Source organism: Kogia breviceps, chromosome 18, assembly GCF_026419965.1.
Source record: "Kogia breviceps isolate mKogBre1 chromosome 18, mKogBre1 haplotype 1, whole genome shotgun sequence".
Taxonomy (NCBI): domain Eukaryota; kingdom Metazoa; phylum Chordata; class Mammalia; order Artiodactyla; family Physeteridae; genus Kogia; species Kogia breviceps.
In genome coordinates this window covers 6,914,591-6,940,372 of record NC_081327.1, presented here as the reverse complement: position 1 = coordinate 6,940,372, position 25,782 = coordinate 6,914,591, and the positions used below count along the sequence as shown (strand labels likewise).

At 51.4% G+C, this 25,782-nt stretch overlaps 1 protein-coding gene across 3 annotated transcripts in view; it reads left to right on the top strand.

Annotated features, from left to right (window-relative positions):
- Positions 1-4,643: 4,643 nt before the first annotated feature.
- Positions 4,644-25,782, top strand: part of SULT2B1 (sulfotransferase family 2B member 1) — a 47,826-nt gene continuing 26,687 nt past the window's right edge. Inside the window, exons 1-2 of one of the 3 annotated variants that reach the window (XM_067018669.1) lie at positions 4,663-4,781; positions 5,348-5,479. The gene's annotated coding sequence lies outside the window, so the exon portion shown is untranslated. Of the gene's footprint in view, positions 4,782-5,347; positions 5,480-25,782 lie in introns of all 3 variants that reach the window. The other 2 variants (XM_067018667.1, XM_067018670.1) reach the window with 2 other exon arrangements.

Sequence of the window (25,782 nt, the reverse complement as noted above, 5' to 3'; positions counted from 1 at the left end):
GGAAGAAATCATCTCACACTAAGTGACTTAAAACAACACACATCTATTCTCTTAAGAGTTCTTGAGGCCAGAACCCGAGGAGAGGGTCATGGGAACCCCGGATTTATAGCTGGCTGGTTGGAAGTACAGGTGACAACCTGGGACTTGTGATTGGTGTCTGAAGTCAGGCCAGTCTTGTGGGACTGAGCCCTTAACCTCTGGGGTCTGTGCTGACTCTGGGTAGTTGGTGTCAGAATTTCATTGAATTGTTGAACACCCAGTTGGTGTCTGTAGAATTGATTGGTGTGGGGGTGGGGTAGGAATATATATTTGGTGTCAGAAGTATGAGTAGAGAACGTTTTCCTTTACCCCTTTTTTTACTCACATTAATATAAAATATTTCAAACTCAGAAAAATCAAAAGGATTATACACTGAATATCCCATACCCACCCTTTATATTCATTGTAGAATTTTCACTCCATTTGCTTTCTGGCTTATCTTTCCACCCACCTTTTTTTTTTTTTTAGTTTATTTTTGGCTGCATTGGGTTCTTCACTGCTGTGCGCGGGTTTTCTCTAGTTGCAGTGAGCGGGGGCTACTCTTTGCTGCAGTGCATGGGCTTCTCATCGCGGTGGCTTCTCTGGTTGTGAAGCATGGGCTCTAGGCACGTGGGCTTCAGTAGTTGTGGCTCGCGGGCTCTAGGGCGCAGGCTCAGTAGTTGTGGCGCACGGGCTCAGCTGCTCCGCGGCATGTGGGACCTTCCCAGACCAGGAATCGAACCTGTGTCTCCTGCATTGGCAGGCGGATTCTTAACCACGACACCATCAGGAAAGTCCCTCCATCCACTTTTTAAAAAATTAATTAGTTTATTTATTTATTTATTTATTTATTTTTGGCTGTGTTGGGTCTTCATTGCTGCGCATGGGCTTTCTCTAGTTGCGGCGAGCGGGGGCTGCTCTTGGTTGCGGTGCGCGGGCTTCTCATTGTCGTGTCTTCTCTTGCTGCGGAACACGGGCTCTAGGCGTGCAGGCTTCTGTAGTTGTGGCACGTGGGCTCACTAGTTGTGGCTCGCGGGCTCTAGAGCGCAGGCTCAGTAGCTGTGGCGCACGGGCTTAGTTGCTCCACGGCACGTGGGATCTTCCCAGACCGGGGCTCCAACCCGTGTCCCCTGCATTAGCAGGCGGATTCTTAACCACTGCACCCCCAGGGAAGCCCCCTCCATCCACTTTTGAAACTGAGATATAATTGACATATAACATCGCGTAAGTTAAGGTGTACAATAGGATGATTTGATACATGTATATGTTGCAATATGCTTACCACGGTAGTGCTAGCTACCATCTCTATCATGTCACTTGATTATCATTTCTTTTTTGTGGTGGGAACAATTAAAATCCAGTCTCTTAGCAGCTTTGAAGTTGAAAATCCAGTATAGTTGTCTGTAGTCACTATGCGCTACATTAGAGCTCCGGGACTTATTTATCTACTAGTTGTAATCATGTTTCAAGGCAGATTTATTGAGGTGTAATTTACATAATAATAATCATACAATTCCATACAATAAAACACACCCTCTTAAATTACATGGTTAAACTTTTAAAGTATAGGGTTGAGTGAGTTCGTTTCCATTTATTTACTTACAGCTTAATTGATGTATAATTAACATACCATACGCTGCGCATATTTGAAAGTGCACAATTAGGTAAGTTTTGGCATATGTGTACCCCTGTGAAGCCATCACCACAAGCAAGAGATTGCTTGGGGCCACCTGTCATCACCCCAAACGTTTCCTGTGCCCCTTTGTAATTCCTCCTTCCTCCCCCCCATCCCCGGCCACCCATTGACCCGCTTCCTGTCACTGAGATTAGTCTGCATTTTCTAGACTTCTGTATAAATGGAATCATACAGAATGTTCTATTTTTTGTCCGGCTTTTTTCACTCAGCAGAATTATTTTGAGGTTTGTCCACATTTTGGTGTGCGTCAGAAGTTCATTCCTTTCCACCGGCGAGCAGTGTTCCGTGGTCTGGCTGTGCTACACTTTGCTTGTTCCTTTGCCTGGGGATGAACACTTGGATTGCTTCTCGTATTTGTTTATAAGAACTAAAGCTGCTATGACCATTCATGTCTGGGTCTGCCTGTGGACATGTGCTTTTATTTGTCTTGGGTAAAGACCTAGGAGTGCAATTGCTGGGTCATATGATACATGTAAATTTCACTTAAGAGGGAGGAAATAAAATTTCCTCTATCCTAGGTTCTTTTGGCTGGTCCAATAATTAAATTCAATTAACACAGATCAGCAGGGGGAAAACAAATTTAATTCTGTGTGTACGGGAGCCTCACATAGACATGACAGGCTCAAAGGCAGTCAGGCAATTGAGGCTTACGTGCCATCCTGAGCTAAGGAGAAGGGGGTAGGGGCCTGAGGCTTCAAAGGGAAGGAGGACAGTTCACAGGAAGATGGGAGATGTTTGGCTGACATGTTTGGAAAGACAATGCGATACAGAGAGGAATTTGAACAAACAGGCCCTGGCCAGCTCCCCTCAGCTTCCACACTTACTCTTTCTTTTTTTTTTTTTTTTTTTTGCGGTACGCGGGCCTCTCACTGCTGTGGCCTCTCCCGTTGCGGAGCGCAGGCTCCGGACACGCAGGCTCAGCGGCCACGGCTCACGGGCCCAGCCGCTCCGCGGCACGTGGGATCCTCCCGGACCGGGGCACGAACCCGCGTCCCCTGCATCGGCAGGCGGACTCTCAACCACCGCGCCACCAGGGAAGCCCCACACTTACTCTTGGTAGTAATCTCTGGTGATAGTTTTCTTCCTGGACCAGGCTCCCTATCTGAATTCTTTTAGACAGTTAAGGAACAGGTAAAAAGCATTTCTTGGGTCTGTTGGGCCTTGATTTTCTTCAGCTTAAAATAATCTACATACCAAAGTGGCACATTCTGGAGCAGCCTGCCCTGAAACCCATCAGTCCCCTCCTCTGCAACGTCCTTGGAAATTTCACATACAAAAAGTTGAACTGGTAGATCATCCCAGTATTTCATTGAATTAATCTTTTAGTCTTGAAAATAGGTCAGTTCAGTTAAACAGCTGTATCTCATTTTTAGGAGGTGGTGCTACAGCTGGGCTCCCAAAGTTAGGCCTCTACTGCGTGAGAAATTGGGTATTTAATAAGGCGTTTCTATGGAAACAAAAGAAAAACCATGGTTAATGATTGGAGAAGATTATAATCCCTGTTTATGAGTTCTGAAGTCAGACAGTTGAGAAGATTTCTCCATGTTGGGCTCAAAGCATCTTCAGATGGAGGGGGGACGGGCCGTGGCAATCAGACAGGTTTTCTGGTTTGTGGTTTGAACGTCTCTGGTGATCTTTCTGTGCGGTCACCTTGCAACAGGCCTGAAGAGTGTTCATACATGAGCTGTTGTGGTTTTTATATCAAGTTGTCCAACTTTAGTTTGCATGGCTTTGGGAAGAGGACAGTTTTAGTCTTCAGTGATTCCAAGTCAGAAGGGCGGGAAGAAAATTGGAAATGTTAGTGTGGAGAGTAGTCAAATATTGGAGGAAACTAGATGAGTTCAGGCTCTAGTTCAGTGTACAGGTAGAAAACAAAATATCAAAGACAATTAACAGAACTAGAATCTAATATCCACACTTGTGTGTTATAGTGTCTACTGAAATATAATTTTTCTCTCTACAATCACTCTCATTTCTATCAAAGATAACCGTAGTGAGGGCTTCTCTGGTGGTCCAATGGCTAAGACTCCATGCTCCCAATGCAGGGGACCCAGATTCAATCCCTGGTTTGGGAATTAGATCCCACACGCCGCAACTAAGAGTTTGCACGCCACAAGTAAATGATCCCTCATGCAGAAACTAAAGATCCCGCGTGCCGCAACTAAGACCCAGTGCAGCCAAAACAATCAATCAATCAACAAATAAACAAATAAATAAATATTTACCAAAAAAGGTAACCACAGTGAGACAAATTAAGTCTAGCTTTAAAAGACTTGGATTATTTACATAAGTGCAGCAAGAACAGCGATTGACCGTATAGAATCTTTTAATCTGCTTTACTTGAACTTTATTTTCTTTCTTTACTTATTTATTTATTCTTTTTTTTTTTTTTTTGCGATACGCCGGCCTCTCACTGCTGTGGCCTCTCCCGTTGCGGAGCACAGGCTCCGGACGCGCAGGCGCAGCGGCCATGGCTCACGGGCCCAGCCGCTCCGCGGCACGTGGGATCTTCCCGGACCGGGGCACGAACCTGTGTCCCCTGCATCGGCAGGCGGACTCTCAACCACTGCACCACCAGGGAAGCCCTGAACTTGTTATAAGGAATCTCATATTGGACTTTTAAAAGCCTCTCAAGCCTAGGAAGTCAAGCCAAAGACTTACCATCAGACTTAGCCTGCCAAACTTATAGATTTGGGTCAATTCCTCTCTTCTCAGGGTCCCCAGAATATCCTGAGGTTCCTGCCCTTGCCAGGAACTGACCTTCCTTACTCAAGGCAGTACCAACTAGAGGTAGAAAATACCACACTTCTACTACACATATATATAGACACACATGACCATGCAGACAGATGCAGAGACCTCATAGCTTCTATTTTAAAGTTTTAATCATGAGATGGGTATTTGTGGCAAAGATATTTAAGGTTTTGTTACCAAACCAGGTTTGTTTGCCTGACGCAGAGCAAGACAAAATGCTGAGAGGCTGAGATTTCCATCAGAGAAAGAATTTATTCACGAGGCAGCCAAGCGAGGAGACAGGAGAGCAAGTCTCAGACCCACCTCCCCAAAGGTGAGGGGCTTGAGATATTTATGGAATAAAGGAGCAGGGTGGTCTTGGGAGTGGGGAAGTTTACTGGAGATGGAGAAAAGGTGAGATAACTGGTGTTCTGTGCAGGCATATCTGAGTCACATGCTTCTTCATGGGATGTATGTTAAAAAATGGAAGTGCTTAGCATGATCTGAGGGTGGAGTTTTGGGCTCTCTGATGTCAAAAAGTCATTCATCAGACACCTGCATAGGCCCAGTTTCAGGGTCAACGGTCCCAACCAGCTGACTCCAGGCGGAACTAGACACAGCTGACTCCAGGTTGCTGGAAAACAACTCCCAAAAACATCTTATCGTTTAAGCTACGTGAAGCTTAGAGGGCATGTAATTTGTAACAAAATAATTAAGGCAAGCTTGCTCAGCGAAGGTGGGCTACAAGCAAAGGGGTTTTTAGCAAGCTGTAAGAAAATCTCAAGAATGTCTGCTGACACCTAACTGTGTTAGCGCACACGTTCAGGATGGATTATTTAACTCTATGAGGCATGGGTTTAGCTTGGTGTTTTGTTTGCTTGTTTTTGTTTTGAATTCTAGATAAGAATTCCTGGAGAAGACTAGGTAAAACATTTACATCTCAAAGGCACGGAGGAAGAATGCAGGCGCTTTCTAGAAAGGCTCTTGTTCCCTTAAGGCCAGAATTTTTACAATATTTATAAGCCTATTGAGGTAAATGGGGAGACTTGGGGAGTGATCAAATGGGTAAGTGGTCTTTGAGTTGTGTCTGCCAACTGTCTCTTATACCGTAAAGACTAGATTTCTAAAACATGGACAGTTTCTTTAAATCCCTTGAAGAATCCTGTTGCTGCCAAAATGACATCAAAGAACTGATAAACCCATTCACCTCCGTTGGAATGTTTTTCTTTCTCTCTGGAAACATTTCGCTTAGGGGAAATGGCCTAAAATAATTCTATCAGGTTCTGAATGTCAGCTTCCAATTTGGCCAAATTTCTGATCACAGAGTTATTACATCCTCGTCAGGTTTCATCTGGGACAAACAGTAAATATTTGTGGCAGTATTTTTTTTTATTTATTTATTTAATTTATTTATTTTTGTCTGCACTGGGTCTTCGTTGCTGTGCGCGGGCTTTCTCTAGTTGCGGTGAGGGGGGGTGCTACTCTTCGCTGCGGTGCGTGGGCTTCTCATTGCAGTGGATTCTCTTGTGGCAGAGCACGGGCTCTAGGCTCTGGCTCAGGAGTTGTGGTTCACGGGGCTAGGTGCTCTGCGGCCTGTGGGATCTTCCCGGACCAGGGCTCCAACCCGTGTCCCCTGCACTGGCAGGCGGATTCTTAACCACTGTGGCACCAGGGAAGCCCCTTTGTGACAGTATTGAAACCGTGCAACTCAGGTGGGACTTGAACCCACAGGCCGGGACTCGAACCCAGCCAAAACCCAGATTGGGACTTGAACCCGTGGTTTTCTTAATTGAAATCACACACCTGGTCTCAAGACTTAAAATGAAGCTCAGGTTCTTGATGTCTCCTTGCAGAAAGAATTCAGTGAGAGACAAAGAGATAGGTAAGAAGTGGATTTCTTTAGAGAGATGCACATTCCATAGACAGAATGTGGTCCATCTCAAAAGGCGAGAGGCCCCGAATTATGGGGTGGTTAGTTTTTACGTGCTGGGTAATTTCATAGGCCAATGAGTGGGGGGATTATTTCAGCTATTTCAGGGGAGGGGTGGGTCACCACCCATTTTTTGGCCTTTTATGATTAACCTCTGAACTGTCATGCTGCTGGTGGGTGTGGCCTTTAGCATATGCTAATGTATTACAATGAGCGTATAATGAGGCTCAAGGTCTACTGGAAGTTGAATCTTCCTCCATCTTGGACCTAGTTGGTTCTAACCAGTTTACAGTCACGTCCTATGGCTCTGTCATTCATTTAAAGGTTGTGCCCTGCCCGCTTCCCTCCTGTTTCAGTTTTTTTTTTTTTTCCTTATTTAGTTGCACAGGGTCTTAGTTGCAGCATCAGGGCTCTTTTAGTTGCAGCATGCAGGGTCTTTTAGTTGCGGTATGTGACTCTTAGCTGTGGCCTGTGGAATCTAGTTCCCTGACCAGGGATCAAACCCAGGCACCCTGCGTTGGGAGCAGGGAGTCCCAGCCACTGTACCACCAGGGAAGTCCCCTGTTTCAGTATTAAACAACCCATGGACTCAAGAGGCATCCTCAAAGAGTACGTAAAAGATAATACCTTCACAAGTCCTAGAGTCGATCCCAAAGATAGCCAAAAGGAAGAACTGACAATGTGTCTGTTCCAGGCAGGCAGAAAGCCAAGCTAATTTCCTAGGACACAAAACAAGACAAACAAGAAGGCAGTAAATACCCCTGGGAGAGAAAAGAGCAATAACCAATGGGTCTGGATTTGGAAAGAAAGTGGCAATGTGAAATTTTATTTTCCTCTTGACTGCCCACTGCAAGCAGAGATTCAGGATGATCTTGGGTGGCCTCGGCCGGCAGTGGTTGGAAGCAGGATTTTAGTTCCCTGGCCAGAGACTGAAGTCAGGCCCCGGCAGTGAGAGTGCTGAATCCTAGCCACTAGACCACAAGGGCCAGTAGCCCGTGACAAGGCTCTGGCCCATCAGCTTTGTAGAAATGAATTTCCACAAAGAGATGGAAGTTAGTGAAACAAATAAAGTGTTTATTAGGAGGAAAAAGAGTACAGTATGTGTGAATAGCCACACACCAGTGGGCTCAGAGAGAGAGTCAAGCCCTCATGGTAGTTTGAATCACTTATATGGGGCATTTCTTCTGGGTTTCCTTTGGTCAATCATCTTGCTTTGTCTGGCTCTGAGTCTGTATTTGGTGTATCTCAGGGTCCTCCCATGTGTGCGTGTACATCTCAGCCAAGATGGATTCTATCCAAGAGGCCTATGGGTAGGTTGACATCACTTACTATGGGGTGGCGCTCCCTCCCTTTGCGGCCCTCAAAGAGCCTTTCTGTGCATGTGTAGTTGGGAAGTTCTCCTCAACCTCGAGAATGAGAAATATGTGGTCTCTTTATCTCTTACCTGGGCAGGACTCACGACTCCAGCGGCTCAGCCTGGGTCCCATGTGTCTCCTGCCTCAAGGAGAACTAACTCTGGGAATTCCCTGGTGGTCCAGAGGTCTTAAAGACTCAGGCTTTCACTGCCCTGGACCAGGTTTCTATCCCTGGTTGGGAAACTAAGATCCCACAAGCCATGTGGTGCAGCCAATAATAATAATAATAAAAAAATAAAATAAAATAAATAAGCAGCAAGTAAGGAGAGCTAACTCTGGTAAGAATTCTAAACCTTAGCTGTCTTCTGCTAGTTTTCCCAGAATCCCATCTGCAGGCTCCAGTAATCTACCAGAAATTGGCAAGGTTTTGTTAGGAGAACCACTGACAGAAACTGCCTGCCCTGGCCAGCCATGATAATAATCACTTGCGTGGGTTATCTTAAAACAGGAGGTCCTGGTAAGGAACGTGGAACTAACAAGCTACCACCAACTGGAAGAATTTAGGAAAGGTCAGAATGAGAGAGGAGACGCCAGTCCATATTTCCTACCAGCCTCCCAGAATCCTTTTCGCTGGAATCCATCTTGGCTGAGCGCCATGCACGCGCCACCAGGAAGGGCCCTGAGTCGGAATGATTGGCCAGAGACAACCGGAAAACTAACCCCATTGCTGAAACTGTGCACCTCAGATTGAGACTTGAACCCACATGGCTGGGACTCAAACCCGGCCAAAACCCTGACTGGGACTCAGACCCACAAGGCCAGGACTCGAACCCGGACAAAAACTCAGGTTGGGACTTGAACCCACGTGGCCAGGATCTGGCCCAAACCCACGGTCTTCCAACTGAGATCACACAGCTGGTTTCAGGACTTAATGAAGCTCAGGTTCTCAACCTCTCATCGCAGAAAGAATTCAGTGAGAGACAAAGTGATAGGCAAGAAGTGGATTTATTTAGAGAGGAACACACTCTACAGACAGAGCGCGGGCCATCTCAGAAGGGGAGAAAGGCACCAGGGTATGGGCGTTGTTTTATAGGCTAATGAGTGGGCGGGGTATTCCAGCTATTTCCGGAAGGGGCGGGGATTTCCAGCAATTGGGCCACCGCCCACTCTTTGATCCTTATGGTGGGTCTTGGAACTGTCCTGGCACCTGAGGGTGTGTCATTTAGCTTGCTGATGTGTTACAGCGAGCATGTACTGAGGCTCAAGGTCTAGCGGAAGTCGACTTGTCTGCCAGGTCGGACCCATTTGGTTCTGATCACTTTGTGTCATGTCCTCTCAGGCTGTGTCGTTCTTTCAAAGGTTGTGTCCTGCCCCCTGTCCCTCCTGTTTCATTACCATAAAACCTGAGACTGTGAGCCACGTGACAGAGCAGTTCTCCTGGGTTCCCTTACTCTGCTGCTCTATGCACGGACGCCCCTTTCCAATAAAGTCTCTTTCTTTGTCAGCACGTGTGTGTCCTTGGACAATTCATTTCTGAGTGTTAGACCAGAGCCCTCTCTCAGGCCCTGGAGGGGGGGGTCCCCCTTCCTGCAACAGTTTCCCATTCATTTTAATTTTAGTCTCCCCTTGGCTGTTTAAGGGAATAGCAGAGTAGCTTACAGAAAATCCCTCAGCGTCCCATCAACACTGGGAGGCGCCCATATGGGGACCCTCTTCTGAGGGTAGATATAGGAGCATCTGTAAGACAACGAGCTTGACAGACTTTTGTTTAGGGTCTTGTAGTCTCTTTAGAGTGGACAGACAGTTCAGACAGAGGATTAGTAGAACTGAAACCGAGCAGAGCTCTGAGGGGCCCTCCTGGGTGCAAAAGCCCCTCTGTATCCCCCAGTCCTTGTTTGTAAAAAAAAATAAAAAAAAAAAAAAAACAGGCTTCAGACTCCTAGGCCTTCCCTTTGTTCCAAAGAGCAGACCAGCAGTTACTAATTAGGGAAGTGACTGAATGCAGAAACAAAGGAAAAGCAGTCAAGAAACAATAGTTCAGTGATAAAACAGAGCCCTAGTTCCTCCTCAAGGGATATACATGACAATCTGATACATATCTTTGGGTCCTGCAGGAACTAAGGTCCCCACCCAGGTAGAGAATGGTCAGTATTGAGGCCTCAAACTCGTTGGAACCCGGAGATTGATGAGGCTAATGAAGTGAGACTTCTCCCGCACGAACAGAGCAACGAAGGTTGAGATGACAAAAACCCCTTATGCACTGGGACCCCTTATGATAAATCCCCCTAAGAGCTGGCATAACCAGACAAAGAGCGTGCTGCTTGTGACTTTGTGTCTCAGAACCCCAGTATATTTGACTGGCCACCAAGATGCATGCTATACATGCACTTTCCGGGTGGTGGACACCAGAGAGAATATTCTCACTGGTCACAAAGCTAAGTACTCAAGACATAGAACGAGACAAAAGGAAAACTTCATCTGATTTCCTTTTTAAAAATTTATTTATTTATTTATTTGGCTGTGCTGGGTCTTCGATGCGGCAGGTGGGCTCCTTGGTTGCAGCACATGGGCTCCTTAGTTGCGGTACGCAGGCTCCTTCGTTGTGGCATGTGAACTCTTAGTTGCGGCATGCGTGTGGGATCTGGTTCCCTGACCAGGGATCGAACCTGGGCCCCCTGCACTGGAAGCGTGGAGTCTTAACACTGCATCACCAGGGAAGTCCCTGATTTTCTTATATGTACACGAACAAGTTTAGCTAAACCTTGGGTGTCTAACCAAACTAATACCTGAGAGGGACGTGCCTCTGGGCTGGGGATTGTGTGGCATTTTACAGTGTAGCTCACTGCATGGAAATTTTCTTGAGGTTGATGGGTGACCTAGTGTTAATCTAACCCATTCTGTGACCAACTTACCCTAACACAGGAGTCTGTGAGTTAGGTGGCGAGTATTCTAGTAGCTTTTTTTTTTTTTTGGCTGCGTTGGGTCTCCGTTGTTGCACACGGGCTTTCTCTAGTTGCAGTGAGCGGGGGCTACTCTTTGTTGCTGTCTGCGGGCTTCTCATTTCAGTGGCTCCTCTTGTCGGGGAGCACGGGCTCTAGGCGCACAGGCTTCAGTAGTTGTGGCTCACGGGCTCAGTAGTTGTGGCTCGCGGGCTCTAGAGCGCAGGCTCAGTAGCTGCGGTGCACGGGCTTAGTTTCTCCGCGGCGTGTGGGATCTTCCCAGACCAGGGCTCGAACCCATGTCCCCTGCATTGGCAGGCAGATTCTTAACCACTGTGCCACCAGGGAAGCCCTGGGAAGCCCTCTAGTAGCTTTTAAGTGCTCGACCCATACCCACCAATTTCACGGCTTTGGCTTCCAAGATGTCCCTTAGCAACAGCCTTTATCTCATGTGTGCATTAACCCAGAACTAAGTTTGCCTAAAGAGACACTGGTCTGGTCAGAACTGTGGCCTCACCAGTCTGTGAGGCTGGCTCAAACAGCGGGCTTATAGGGCTTATGCCCAGGTTCTGCCTTAGGGTTTTCCTCCTTATGACAAATGACACAACAGACAGAGACAAAGAAAAACAGCGACTGTGGTGCTTCAAGGACAACCCCGCCTGAAAAAGTTTCAGCGTTACACCCCCTACCGGACTCTTAATCGCCCTCCCCATCACGTTGCCATGGTTATGAAATTCCTGAGCCCACTTAGGCGTACCCATCTGGGCACGGGCCCTATCCCAGATACGGAAAGGCATCTGGCCCGTCCCACTCTCAACCTGTAGAAGGAAGGTATAGGTGCCTCAAGCAATCAAACAAAATTTTCACCTCCGACCATTCTTTCGTTTTCTGGCTATAAAAACTGATCAATAGCACACGTTTGCGCTCGACTCTCCCAGATTACTAGGAAGTAGGCCCGCTGTTCTGGCAGCGACCCTTCCCTCTAATAAATTCTATCTTCTTTACATTCTGCCTGGTGTCTGGAAATTCTTTTCCAACCCGCGTTCGGACCATGACAGTGACCATTTCTGGGAGGAAAAGGATCAATAAAAACCAAAAGGGCTTCCCTGGTGGCGCAGTGGTTGAGAATCCGCCTGCCGATGCAAGGGACACGGGTTCGTGCCCCGGTTGGAGAGGATCCCACGTGCCGCGGAGCGGCTGGGCCCGTGAGCCATGGCCGCTGCGCCTGCGCGTCCGGAGCCTGTGCTCCGCAATGGGAGAGGCCGCAACAGTGAGAGGCCCGCGTACCGCAAAAAAAATAAAATAAATAAAAATAAAAAATAAAAACCAAGAGTAAGTGTAACAAATCTTCACCGGTGTCTCTATACCCAAGAAACTAGTTCCACAAATATTTTCTCCTGCTAATCTAAATTTAGAAATTTTAAAAAAGGGGAAAAAAAGACCCTCACTGGACCTTCAGGCAGAGATCTGGGAGACTGACATGGTAAGAATTCTTACCTTCTGCTGGATTTCTTTCGTTCTTTCTTAATTCTTTCTTCCTTCCTTTCTTCCTTCCTTTCTTCCTTCCTTCCTTCCTTTCTTTCCTTCTTTCTTTCTTTTTTAATATTTATTTATTTATTTAGGCTGCTCCGGGTCTCCAGGTCTTAGCGGTAGCATGTGGCATCTTTTAGCTGTGCCACGCGGCTTCTTAGTTGCGGCGTGCGCGAGGGATCTACTTACCCGACCAGGGATTGCAAGTGTGGAGTCTTACCCACTGGACCACCAGGGAAGTCCCTCTTTAATTTTATATATATATATTCACTAGTTTGTTGTGTTTTTTAGATTTCACATACAAGAGATATCATAAAGTATTTTGTCTTTCTCTGTCTGACTTACTTCACTTAGCATAATGCCCTCCAAGTCCACCATGTTGCTGCCAATGGCAAAATTTTCATCCTTTTTATGGCTGAGTAGTATTCCATAAAGCACATCTTCTTTATCCATTCACCTGTTGATGGACACTTCAGTTGCTTCCATGTCTTGGCTATCGTAAATAATACCCTTCTGCCAGCTTTCTGTGCAAGGTCCTGGCATCTCTCAGCTATAGGAACCTCAGAGCAAGCAGAGTCCAGGCAGTGAGGTTTGTCTCTTCGTGAACCCCAATTACATGGAAGGAAAAACATTTCTTCTACCCTTCTGGGTTCTTTTGGCTGGTCCAATAATTAAATTGAATTAAGATAGATCAACAGGAGAAAAACAAATTTAATTTTGTGTGTACGGGAGCCTCACATAGACAAGAGAGGCTCAAAGACAGGCAATTGAGGCTTACATGCCATCCTGAGCTAAGGAGAAGAGGGTAGGGGCCCGGGGCTTCAAAGGGAAGGAAGGTAATTCACAGAAAGATGGGAGATGTTTGGTTAACAAAAGTTTGCCATGCCATGGAAAGACAGAGGGCTACAGAGGAATTTGAACAAACAGGCCAGTTTCCTGTGGGCTTGTGGGATCTTAGTTCCCTGACCAGGGATTGAACCCAGGCCCCGGGCAGTGAAACCGCTGAGTCCTAACCACGGGACCACCAGGGAATTCCCGACATATTCTGGGATTAGGAGGTAGGGTCACTGTTCAGTTTTTGTTCCCACTGTATCCCCAGTGCCTGGAACAGCACCTGGCACAGAACAGGCCCTCTGTAGGAACAGCTGAATGAATGAATGGGACAGAAAGAGCAGGAAGAGCAGGATGGATGTTTGGTGGAGCAGGTTTTGTGGGGACTGAGGGTCAAGGAGGAAGTGCCAAGCTCAGAAGGGAGTAGGGGCAGTGGCTGTTGCCCAGGGCAGGATGATGGAAGGAGCAGGGATAAGCTGGACACGCAGGGCAGGCAGGGCGGGAAGGAGGCGGAGAAATGAAACAGCCGTAGGGGCGTCCTGTCCTCCAGGGCTTGCGCCTGCCTTCCATCCACCTACCCAGCATCCTCTCCCTGGAGCTGGGCCCGGGCCTCCCTGGGGCCATCTTAGGGAAGGGAGAGACGGTGGGGAGTGGGTCACGGGCATGCCCAACTGGCACAGCGGGTTTGGCCGGTCCTGGCATCTCAGCAGAAGAGAGCCCTGGGGACAGGGGAGGATGGTGCTAGGAGCGCCCACCAAAAGCCGCGGGGGAGGCGCCGCTCCTCTGTTCTTGGATCCATCCCTGTGGACCCCAGACTCCCATACCTGACACCGCCAACCCGGGAGGCTCACTTGGCACTGTGTGTCCGTCCCAGCCTCAGGGACCAGGAACCTAACCTGTCCATCCCTAACCGCCTCCCCGCTCAGACCCAGGATCCAGACCGCCAGCCCCTCCCCCCTCAGACCCAGGAGTCCAGGCCCCCGCCCCCTCCCCCCTCAGACCCAGGAGTCCCCGCCCCCAGCCCCTCCTCCCTCAGACCCAGGATCCAGACCCCCAGCCCCTCCCCCCTCAGACCCAGGATCCAGACCCCCGGCCCCGCCTCCCTCAGACCCAGGATCCAGACCCCCAGTCCCTCCCGCCCTCAGACCCAGAATCCAGACCCCCAGCCCCTCCCGCCCTCAGACCCAGAATCCAGGCCCCCGCCCCCTCCCCCCTCAGACCCAGGAGTCCAGGCCCCCGGCCCCTCCCCCCTCAGACCCAGGAGTCCAGGCCCCCGGCCCCTCCCCCTCAGACCCAGGAGTCCCCGCCCCCGGCCCCTCCCCCCTCAGACCCAGGAGTCCAGGCCCCCGGCCCCTCCCCCTCAGACCCAGGAGTCCCCGCCCCCGGCCCCTCCCCCCTCAGACCCAGGATCCAGACCCCCGGCCCCGCCTCCCTCAGACCCAGACCCCCGGCCCCTCCCCCCTCAGACCCAGGAGTCCCCGCCCCCAGCCCCTCCTCCCTCAGACCCAGGATCCAGACCCCCGCCCCCTCCCCCCTCAGACCCAGGATCCAGACCCCCGGCCCCTCCTCCCTCAGACCGAGGAGTCCAGACCCCCGCCCAAGCATCCCTCCCCAGTCTCTGTCCACCTCCAGGATCCCAGAGTCAGGGTCCCCAGCTGTCCATTCCCCCGAGGAGGCGAGGTGTGGCTCCGCCCCCGCCAGTCCGGGCTCCAGGCGCATGGTGGGCGGGGCGCCTGTGTGAGTGCGTGGGGTGGGGCTGGGTCCACGGTATCTGCCCTGGGGCCCGCTCCTCCATGAGGATGGAGTAATCGGGGTGGGGAGCAGAGAAGGAGGTTTCTGCAACGCTGCACACCCCGAGATGGACCCACTGATTAGAGGGCTGGGGGGAGGGAGCCGTACCTGCTTTGAGGTGTCAGCCGCCCTCGTCCCACCCTACCCAGCATGATTCTTCGTTTCCTTCTCAGAGGGGCCCTTGGTAGTCCTGGGGACAAGGGCACCCCCCGCCATGCATGACCCACCCCTTCCCCAGGTCCAGATGTCTAGGTGTCCCAGTTTCATCTCTGTCACAGGAATCCCAGGCCCCATACCTTCCTCCTCCGGGACCCAGGAGTCCAGGCCCCCAGCCCCTGTACTGTCCTCCTTCCTCATCCATTCAGAGTCTTTGTTCCCAACTCCAGGATTTGGGAGCCCTACCTCCAGCCTCCGCCCTCTGGGGAACCCAGCCTATAAGCGCCCTCGCTGGCCAGTCCTCAGCTTTCCCAGAATTCCCAGCAATTACTAGCTTTTCAACGAAAGGTTGGGCTCTGGAGGTGACAATGGCCCCGACCCTGTGGAAACATGACCTCGTGACCCAGTGACCTCCCTTTGCCCATGTCTGAGCTCCAGGAGCAAAACAACACATCTTGAGGCTTCCTGGAGCCCAAGTGGGGAGCCTCGGGGGAGGCCAGGGAATTGGCATGGGGGGGGGGGCCAGGACTGGGGTGGTGGTGGCACACTTGAGAGCTCCGAATCTCTGCCCTCGGCCCTCAGCCCCAGCGGGGGGAGACCAGTTCCTGCTACCCTTTCACATTCAGTCCCTGAGGCTGAGGCAGAGGGGGCCTACGTGTTCAGTGACACATGCGGATGAGGTGTTCATCTTCCTAGGGGCTCCCAGGAGTGGAGGGCATGTCCTGACCAGCCCAGCCCAGCCCTACCTGGAGTTGCTCCCTGCACCCTTAAGCCCCCAGGGATGGGTGTGAGTTCCCACCCATGGATCCAGGAATGCGCCCTATCCCTGGACGTCCCCTCTTTGGACTAGAAGGAATACCTCTCATCTGTCTGCCCAGCCTCTATGCCTTTGCCGCACCGGGCTCTCCATCTGGATGCTTTCCTCACTCAGGTCACTCACCTGGTGTGTCCCCTACTGGGACAGACTCTCCCCTGGGAAACCAGCCTCTTCCTCCCCAAGAGACCCGTATCTACAGGCAGACAATGTCCCCCAGGCCAGCAGAATCAATTCAGCTATTAATGCTAGCCACGTGTGTCATTTTAAACTTTCTAGTGACCTCATTTTTTTTTAAAGTGAGATTAATTTTAGAAATATGTTTCATTCGATCCAATATATCCAAAATATCATCATTTCAAAGTCATCAATACGGAAATTACCTGTGAGATATCTTACATGCTTCATCTCAATTGCGATGCTCCGTTTCCAAGGCTTAAGTGAGGTACAGTCTTCCCAAAGCATTCATGTCGTGTTTAAGAGGAATTACATTGCTTCTGTTTTTAAAGTTAAATTTAAGTTGATTAAAATGAAATGAAATTGGAAATGTTCATTTCCTCGGTTACAGGTGTCGCATTTCTATTGCTCGATGGCCACATGTGGCCAGTGGCTTCTGTGTCGGACAGCACAGCTCTAAGCTGTTTCTACATACCTGTCTCATTTGCGGGTGCAGTGCCAGGTGCTGACCTAGAGGAGGCTTCCCCAGATATTAGACAGAGGGGTGGATGGATGTATGTTTGGAGGACATATAGACAAATGGATACTGAATGGAGGGAGAGACGGATGGAAGGGAGGACAGCTGGATAGAGGGTGGATGGTCAGATGGATGGATAGATAGGGGAATGGATGATTGTACCATCCCTGCTCCTCCCAGAACCTACCCACCCCCGTGGCGTCTGGCACTGGGTTTCCCACTCTCTCCTTCCCAACCCTTCCAAGTCTCTTCCCTGTCCCCAGATGCCTAGGCTCTCCCCGCCAGATCCATTTCTGTGGGGTCAGTGGCCTCCATTACTGTCCCTCCCCTCCTGTCTCTGGGTAAGATGCTACTCTGGTGCCTTCTGGTTCCCCTTGCCACCTCCTTAGGAGGTCTGGGCCGCTCTCCATCTATAATCAGGCTTTGCATCTCCCCACCCCCATCCCCATGTTCTGAAGAGACTCAGCCAACTCCTCCATCACCGCTGCAACCCGTCACTCATTCCCCATCACCTGTGACGATTCACGCATTCCGTCAGCAGTGTTTATGGAACATCTACCACATCCCAGGAGCTCCGCCAGGCACTTCCCTTGAGATACCACGCCGCGAGACAAACAGATAACAAGCCCTGTCTTCATGGGGTTGACAGTCTGATGAGGAGACAGTCAACAAGACCAAAGATTAAAACATTGAGAATGTCAGATGGCGATGAGCGCTACCGGAAAAAAACAAAACAGAAAAGGTGGGAGGAGAGGTTGGGGGGCAAGCTCGGAGGAGGTGAGACAGGGCAGACTTGGATAAAGGGAGACAGTGAAGCTCACAGGTGTCTGGGGAAGAGCATGTCAGAAAGGCGAACGGCAAGTGCAAAGGCCCTGGGGTGGGAGCATTGTGTATCTGGACCCCCTTGTTTTCTGGTCCCTTGCCCACTCTGGCACAGCCTCCAGGCCTGCCTTCTCCCTTAAACATCTTCCTTGAAATTCTCATTGGGTCTCCCTGGACCTCCTTGTTCCCCAGGGCTGTGCCCCCAAGTTCCCCCCCGCCACCAGTCTCCCTCAAGGATCTAGGCATTCTCTTCGCCCTAGACTCCCCCTCTCCTCTGGAACTTGAGGCTTCTGGCTGGCACACGTGTTCTTCCCCTCTGGTTCTGTGGGACCCCTGGGGACGGGGTTCAGGAGAGGTTCCCACAGGAGGGACAGGGCAACGTTGTCACCTCCTCAGAGCTTGGAACAAAGGGTCACTGAAGGCAGAACAAAGGCCAGGCAGTCCAGGACGGAAGGCCAGGCGGGATGTCTCACTCAACCTCCCACAACCCCAACGTGGGAAGTCCACTCAGCCCCAGACAGAGACAGCTGGCCCTCTTGATTTTCCCCCTCCCTGTGAGGGAGCCCTTTTCACAGATGGGAACATCGAGGCTGATACTGAAAGTGTCTGAGGCATGGGAACTCCCTGGCGGTCCAGCGGTTAGGACTCTGCGCTTTCACTGCCCAGGGCGTGGGTTCCGTACCTGGCGGAGAACTAAGATCGCACAAGTCATGCAGCGTGGCCTGCCCCCAACCCCGCCAAAAAGAGTGGCCGAGGCAGAATTCGAACTCAGTCGTGGTGGTGTGAGGTAGGGGGAGGCTCTTCAAATCACCACATCCTAGAGATGGGCCTTTGGGCAGATGAACTGAGGGGGTGTCACGCTCCAGGACATTTGTCTTCTGCCTGTTTTTGGAGTGAGGGTGGGCAATGCTGTGTGACCTTGGGCAAGTCACTGTACGTCTCTGAGCCCCCTTCTGCATCGATTCCGTGAGCCTGACATGCCCCACCCCCCTCACCTACACAACACGGCCAACTGTTAATTGGTCAGTAAATAAGATTTGGGTTTTTTTTTTTTTCTTTTTAAACAAACTTTTAATTTTAGAGTAGTTTTTTGTTTTTTAAAAATTTTAAAATTTATTTATTTTTGGCTGGGTTGGGTCTTCGCTGCTGCTCTCGGGCTTTTCTCTAGTTGCGGCGAGCGGGGGCTACTCTTCCTTGCGGTGCGCGGGCTTCTCACTGCGGTGGTTTCTCTTGTTGCAGAGCACGGGCTCTAGGCGCGCGGGCTTCAGTAGTTGTGGCACTCAGGCTCAGTAGTTGTGGCTCACGGGCTCTAGAGCGCAGGCTCAGTAGCTGTGGCGCACGGGCTTAGTTGCTCCGCGGCATGTGGGATCTTCCCGGACCAGGGATCGAACCCGTGTTCCCTGCATCGGCAGGCGGACTCTCAACCACTGCGCCACCAGGGAAGCCCCTAAATAGAGTTTTAAATGATGATATTTTTGTATTTATTTATCCAACCAAAATTTCTCTGGCACATAGTAGGAAGATGAGAAGTTTCTAGAAAGAGTCTGCCAAAACATTAATGGTGTTTATCTCTGTGGGTAGAAGGCGGATCCCAGGGATGCTTATTTTCTTTCTGGACTTATCGGCTCAGACAATTTTTTTTTTAAACAAGGTACACACATGCTTTGTTCTATAAAATGCAGTCATCGGGCTTCCCTGGTGGCGCAGTGGTTGAGAGTCCGCCTGCCGGTGCAGGGGACGCGGGTTCGTGTCCCAGTCTGGGAGGATCCCACGTGCCACGGAGCGGCTGGGCCTGCGCGTCCGGAGCCTGTGCTCCGCAGCGGGAGAGGCCACAGCAGTGAGAGGCCCGCGTACCGCAAAAAAAAAAAAAAAAAAAAAAAAAAAAAGAGAGAGAGGCAGTCATTTCTGGTGAGGAGATTGGGTTTGGGGACCAGATGCCAAGTGTCTGAAGGGTCAGGAGGCCGGCAGGTGGGGAGGAGCTGGGCTCGCGTCGGGGACAGAGCAGAAGGGGACGTGGACCTTGCGGAGCCTCCTGTGTGCCAGATACTCCGCACAGCACCTGAGAAACGTCGCATCCGGTCCTCACAAGAGCCCAATGACGTGGGTACCATTTACGGGAGGAGCTGAGGCCCGGGGGCTGATGGCACCAGCTTCAGGCCGCACAGCTGGGAGGTGCTGGGGCCGGGACTCCGACCAGGCGCCGTGAGCTTCAAACTCCCACACCAACCAGCTCTGGCCCGTATCTGTTGCATCTCTGTATCTCTTTGTGTCTCTCAATGTCTCTCACTATCTCTGACCCTCAGCTTCTCCCCGTCTCTGTCGCTCTGTCTCTTCCTCGTTCTCTCTGCGTCTCTTGCTGTCTCTGACCCTCTCTCAGTGGCCCCCCTCTCTCCTGTTTGTGCCCCTGTGACCCTGGCTGCGTCTGTCCCCGTCTCTCAACCTGTTGCGACGTGTGCCCCTTACAGGTGTCAGCCCGCCAGGGCCGTGTCTGTCTGGCTGGTTCCCAGCAGTGCTCCAACCCTCAGAACAGCTCCTGGCAGACAGGAGGCACTCAATCAATATTTCTTGAATGGATAAAGGCATGAATGAATGAATGAATGAATGAATGAATGAATGAATGAACTCTCTGAGATGGGACTCGCTCCTTGATCAGATGAGCAAACTGAGGCTCCAGAGGGGCACAGACATGCCCACAGCCACCGGCACGGAACGTTCCGGCGTGGGACTGTCTCTGACCCCCCTGGACTCTGTCCCCAGCCACTGGCAAGGTGCCCGGGAGGCGTCCGTCACCCCTCCTCTGCACCCTCAGAGAAGGGTGGCTCCCTCCTGGCCTCTCCCCGCTGTCGGAGGCGTGGGTAGCAGCTGGGAGAACCGGCTGGATGCCGTCCCTCCCCTTGGGCGTGGAGTAGGCACCTGGCGGGCTCCCTGCGTGGCAGACGCCACCACCACACACACCTGCTCCTTGGACCAACATCTGCTCCCAGCGTGTCCTCCTCTCCCCGCCCTCGCCCTCCTGCCATGGGTGAGCCTGCCGAGCCCGGGAACCAGGCTGCGTGGGACCCCAATGAGAAAAACATCTCGGAGATCAGGTGAGGCTCAGACCCGGGCACATGCCGGCAGCGGCCCTGGAGGACGTGGCCTGGGGGAAGAGCCGGAGGCCTCTGCAAAGGTGGCCCCTGGCCTCCTGGAGCCTCAGAAGTGGCTGGGCTGGGCTGGCTCGTCCACCCTGGAGGGCAGATCCTTCCTGCGAAGGGGTTCGAGGACCCGGGCTGTGCTGAGTCACCAGTTGGGATGCTTGGGGTGTCTGGTCCGTCTCGGGGCCTTAGTCTCTCTGTCTGTCAAAGGGGTCCAGAAGCAGTTTGTCTGCCTGATGTAGGACTGGATGAGGGCAGGGGCTTTGTGCATGGTAGTTGCCCGGGAAACAGGAGGGCCTTTTGTACCCACCTTCCTCCCAGACACGACCAAAAGCCCTTCAAACGGGGGTGCTTGCCCTCAGGGGGCTTGTTCTGTTTGGGGGGGGTGGCGAGGATGGGAGAGCAGAGGTGGACTGGGTTTGGGATACAGCTGAGTCTCAGTCAGAGTCTGTGGCCCTGGAGGACTTGGGGACCCAAAGGATGGGTCCCCAAGACAGAGCTTTCCCCACCTCAGAGGTGTGACTCCTTTGCTCCCAGGAATGAGTCAGACACTTTTATGGTACCCACTTTCCAGATGAGGAAACTGAGGCTGAGAGGGAAAGTGATGGGACCATGATTACACAGCCTGAAGCACATCGGAACCCTGTCCACCTGACCCCAGAGTCTGTGTCTCCCCCTCTCTTCAACAGCCTCAGTGATACCCCCTCCCCACGGCTCCATTTCTCCGAGGAGAAAGTGGAGGCTCAGAGAGGGCAGGCAGCCTGCCCAAGATCACACAGCGAGCTGTTTAGATGATGCCAACCCTCTATATCTTGCATTCTGCCAGGCAGGTCTCTCCTGGCCTCCTGAGCTCCTCCAGCCACCCCTGACTGTACTGTTTCAGGCTCGCCCCTCCACTCCCTCACCCGCATGCCCCAGACTCCAGAGACGAGCAGTTGAATTCTGAGTGCTGTGTGACATAGACAAGCCTCCTGGGTCTCTGGGCCTCTCAGGATGAGAGTGGCTACCAGGCCGGTCCCAGCTCTGTTTGAAGAAACTCCCAGCATTCTCTCTTCAGCATTCTTTTCTCTGGGCCTCTGGGTTCTGCTATTTCGCCCTCCTGAGATAAGCTGGTTCCCTTCCTGGGTTCCCACATCTAGGAAGCCTTTTCTTCCCACCAGGCCCTGGGAGACTCCCTCTTCTTTGCTCCCGCACAGCCAGTTGGCCATAAAATCCCCAGCCCTTGCTCAGTGCGTGACCTTGATTCGGTCATTTGTCCTCTCCCAGCCTCAGTTTCCTCACCTGCAAAATGGGAGTAAATAACCCTCACCTATAAGACACATCTGGACCCAAATTCTGCAGCCCCCTGGGGAGTGGCTTAAAAATCTTCTTTTCCATGAGCTTCTGGAATCCCCTGGACCCAGAAGGATGCCTCTCATGAGGGCCCTTAACATCCCTTTTGGATTCTCTGCTGCAAGCCCCTCAGACACATAATGTTCCCAGCGTTGTGTGGGAACTCGGTGGCTCCCCAGAATTATTCCTCCTCCCAGGTTGCCATCTCAGGGATGGCCCCATCGGTCACCAGGTCAGAACCCCCCTGCAGTTGTCTTTGTCCCTTCCTTCCTCTCCCTCCCACGGCCTGTCACTCCCCAACCCCACTCACCTGAGTCCTGACTCTCTCCATTCTCATGGTCTCAGCTCAGGCTTCATCTTTGCCCTTGGAGCCGCTCCCTGGCCTCCACGCCTCCAGTCTTTCCCAGAGCTTCCCTTCCCCTCCTCCCAGTCCAGAGGCCCTCCAGGCCCTGGCACCCTGGCTTCTCCAGGTCAATCCCCTCCCTCATCTGCATTCCATCTACCCCAGCAGTTCAAATTCCCTGGTTATACCTCATGATTCCCTGCCCCAGTGCCTTTGCATACATGGTTTCCTCTGCAGGGATTCCCAGAGAAGTCTTTTCTAAATCTTTAAATCTATCCCTGGCCACCCCCCTGCTCAAGTCCCTTCCATGGCTCCCCGGCACCCACAGCGATGGTTTCCAAAACCTTTTTAAGACACAGATTCCTTTGTCCAGGAGAAATCTTACATCCAAACAGAAATACATAATAGAGATCAAAACAGAGCTGCTCTGGTTTAAAATGGGGGAGTGGGGCTAGGGTCCTGCTGCTGGCCCTGATCCCTCTGTGGGAGCACCTCTCTGCCCCCCAAGCCGCCTCCCCACCTTCCTTGCTCCGTGGGCCCCACCTGGCTGCTTCCGCACCCCCTCCAGCCCAGATCTCACACCTTGAAGCCTTTGCACCCGGAACGACCTCTCTCCTCCACCTGGCAAACTCCTTGTCACACAATTTAAGATTCTTGGCCACCACAGGTAGGTCCCTGATCACCCTTCTGGCTTCAAACCTGTGCCGTGGTACCGAAAGGTGGAACCGTTCACAGACAGGGACGGAGTCAGTACCATTTCGGCAGTTCTCGGCTCGGGGACCCTGTGAAGGCTCTGAGAATGATGTCAAGGAATGAATGGAGGAGAGATTAGGCAAGCTTTGAGCTGGAACTTGCAGGATGAGTCAGGGCTGGACAAGTGAGGAGGGGCAGGGCAGGCAGGGGAGGAGACAGTAGAGGCAAAGGATGAGACATGAACGAGCCCTAATGTCAAGGGCAAGAAGCGATTCCCAGGACACTAACTGCAGCCCGATTCCATTTTTAAGCTCCCCGCCTCTCCCAGAACAAGAAAAGCTAAGCAATATATCATTTTTAAAATAGAAGCATAGGGACCTCCCTGGCAGTCCAGTGGTTAAGACTTCACCTTCCAATGCAGGGGGTGCAGGTGAGCTAAGATCCCACACGCCTCAGGGCCAAAACACCAGAAGAAAGCAATATTGTAACAAGTTCAATAAAGACTTTAAAAATGGTCCACATCAAAAAAAAAAAAATCTTTTAAAAAAACAAACTGTCTTGAAAAAAACAAGTGACTGACAGGGATTTCATTCGGATGGTGGAGAGGGGGAGAGGCCAATGGAACAAGGAGGAGCCCAGAGGCGCCCGAGAGACATATCGCTTGGAACGTTCTAGTTCATTAGTTCATAATTTGTTACAAATCATGGTTTAGAAAAGTTAAATGTGTTCCATGGAGACTTGTATGTATCCAGAGGACTAAAAAGGGATCTTAAGGGCCAAACCAAAATTTTAAGAGGAAAAGGTTAGAAGCAGGAGGCAAGCGGGACCCAGGCAGTTATACTAAGTTTCAGGAGGCAGAGATGACACAGAGACAAGCCCAGAAGATGTTAATCCCTAGAGACTCTTTTTAACGCTCACCTTGCTTAATGTTTTCCACCTATTACCTCATTTAATCCTCACAACAAGTGTTTGAGATTAAGCCACGAGAATGATTAACGATTATCATTCTATTTATGACGAAAGCCACTGAGGCCCAGAGAGGTTGAGTGACTTGTCCAAAGTCACACAGCTGTCAAGTGAGCTGTAGTCAGGATGTGAACCAGGACAGCCTGACTCTATCACACCCTGGAAAGGGTGGGCAGATATGGAAGGAATTGGAGGATAAGCAAGATGAGGGAACAGGAGGATCAGGAGGTAACCCTGCCCAGACAGGAGGCTTAGTAGGTACGTTCTGCTCTGCCGCACTTCCTGGCATACCCTGTGCACTGGGCTGCACCTTGACCAGCCCTTTCTGAAGAAGGTCAAGGCCAGGAGAAGCCTAGCCAGCGTTTGGACGTGTGGTTGCTGTTCCTCCCCTACCTCTGATCTCGGAGAACCCCAAACAAGGTCTTTTCAGATCTCATCACTTTTATGGCTGAAGTCACCAACCCTGGTTTTACAGCCCTGGCCTCCTCCTTCCTTGGGGAGGCCAAGCTACTTGGATGATTTTATGGCTATAGTCCCGCCAGTCACAGAGCTGCTTTTCCCAAGGGGAAGGGGGCCGCTAATAAAAAGGCAATAAACAAATAATTAGACCTTGGACCTCTTGCCTGGGTGGAATTTGGGCAGGCAGAGAGGAGGTGGGGTTCTGGACCTCCACTAATAAATCAGGCGCCCTGGTGAGGATTAGAAAAAGATGCTCACAGCCCCACCTTCCCTTCTCCCCCACCACTGGTCTCCATGCAAGGGACACAGGCTTGGAGAGTGAAGGGAAGGATGTGTTTCGGTTCCCTTGGTCTCTAGAGGCCAGGGAGAGTGGGCGGTAGGATGTGTGCCCGCATCTCACTTATGCCTGCGGTCCTGCATAGGGATCAGGAAGTGGGAACATCCGGGACACACTTGGAAAGAACCAGAGCAGCCCAGTTTGCCGAAGGCAGGCTCTGGGGAATGCAGAGCGGGACTCAGCATCGAATGCTGAGGCAAGAAGGGAGACCTTGGTCTCGCTGGGAGGCCTGAATCCGAGACCCCAAGAGTGGCGTGGCCGGCTACTCGCAGGGGGACCCGGACCAGGGACCCCGAGGTCTCTGCCACTGCAGACAAGAATGTCCGCATCATGAGTCGAGCAGCCCGCAGGAAGTCAACCCTGTGTTCAAATCCCGCCCGTGTCAGCCGCCAGCTGGGACCCGCCAGGCAGACGCGGTCTGGCAGATAGCTGTGCATCAGTGAAATGGGTGCGGTGGGTGATGCCCCAGGACATGTCCGACTTGCAGTTCTCTGCTGAGTCAGGGATCACACAGATTTCCTTCCTCCTTCTTTAATTCCCGTGACCGCTCCTGAGCCAGGAACTCAGGTGCCAGGAAGGGTGGGGACGGGGTGAAAGATGGTAATAATTACGACTTTCCTGAGCGTTGGCCACGCACCAGGCTTGTGCTCGGAGCTTTGTGTGGCTGAACCCCTTCCATTTTCGCAACAGTCCCGGGAGGGTGATGATGTTAGGATTCCCATTTTACAGATGGGAAAGCTGAGGCCCAGAGAGGACTCGTACATCTGGGATTTGCTCCAGAGACCCCTCTCTTTACCTGCATGCTAGAGAAAGGGATCAGACAGGGGCCTGGAACTACAGAGAGGGGCTGCCCCTCTGTGGCCCCGTCACCTTCACGGGGTGGGGGCGGGAGCTGGTCACCCCAAACGGGACCAATGAGTCTGTGGTCTGTCCGCCCTCCAGACCAACACTGCCCCATAGATACATAACCCGAGCCCCCTGGGTAAACATTTTCTTAGTCCCATTAAACAAAAGTAAAAGAAACAGTTGAAATTCATTTTAATTAGATGTTTTATTTAACCTGTTATATCTGAAATAGTCTTTCAACCTATAATCGATAGAAAAAGATTATTAATAAGATATTTTAGTCTTTTCATACTAAGCATCTGAATACAGCGTGCAGTTCCTCAAATCAGGTGCTAACCTTACATCAGAAAGACCTGATTTGCA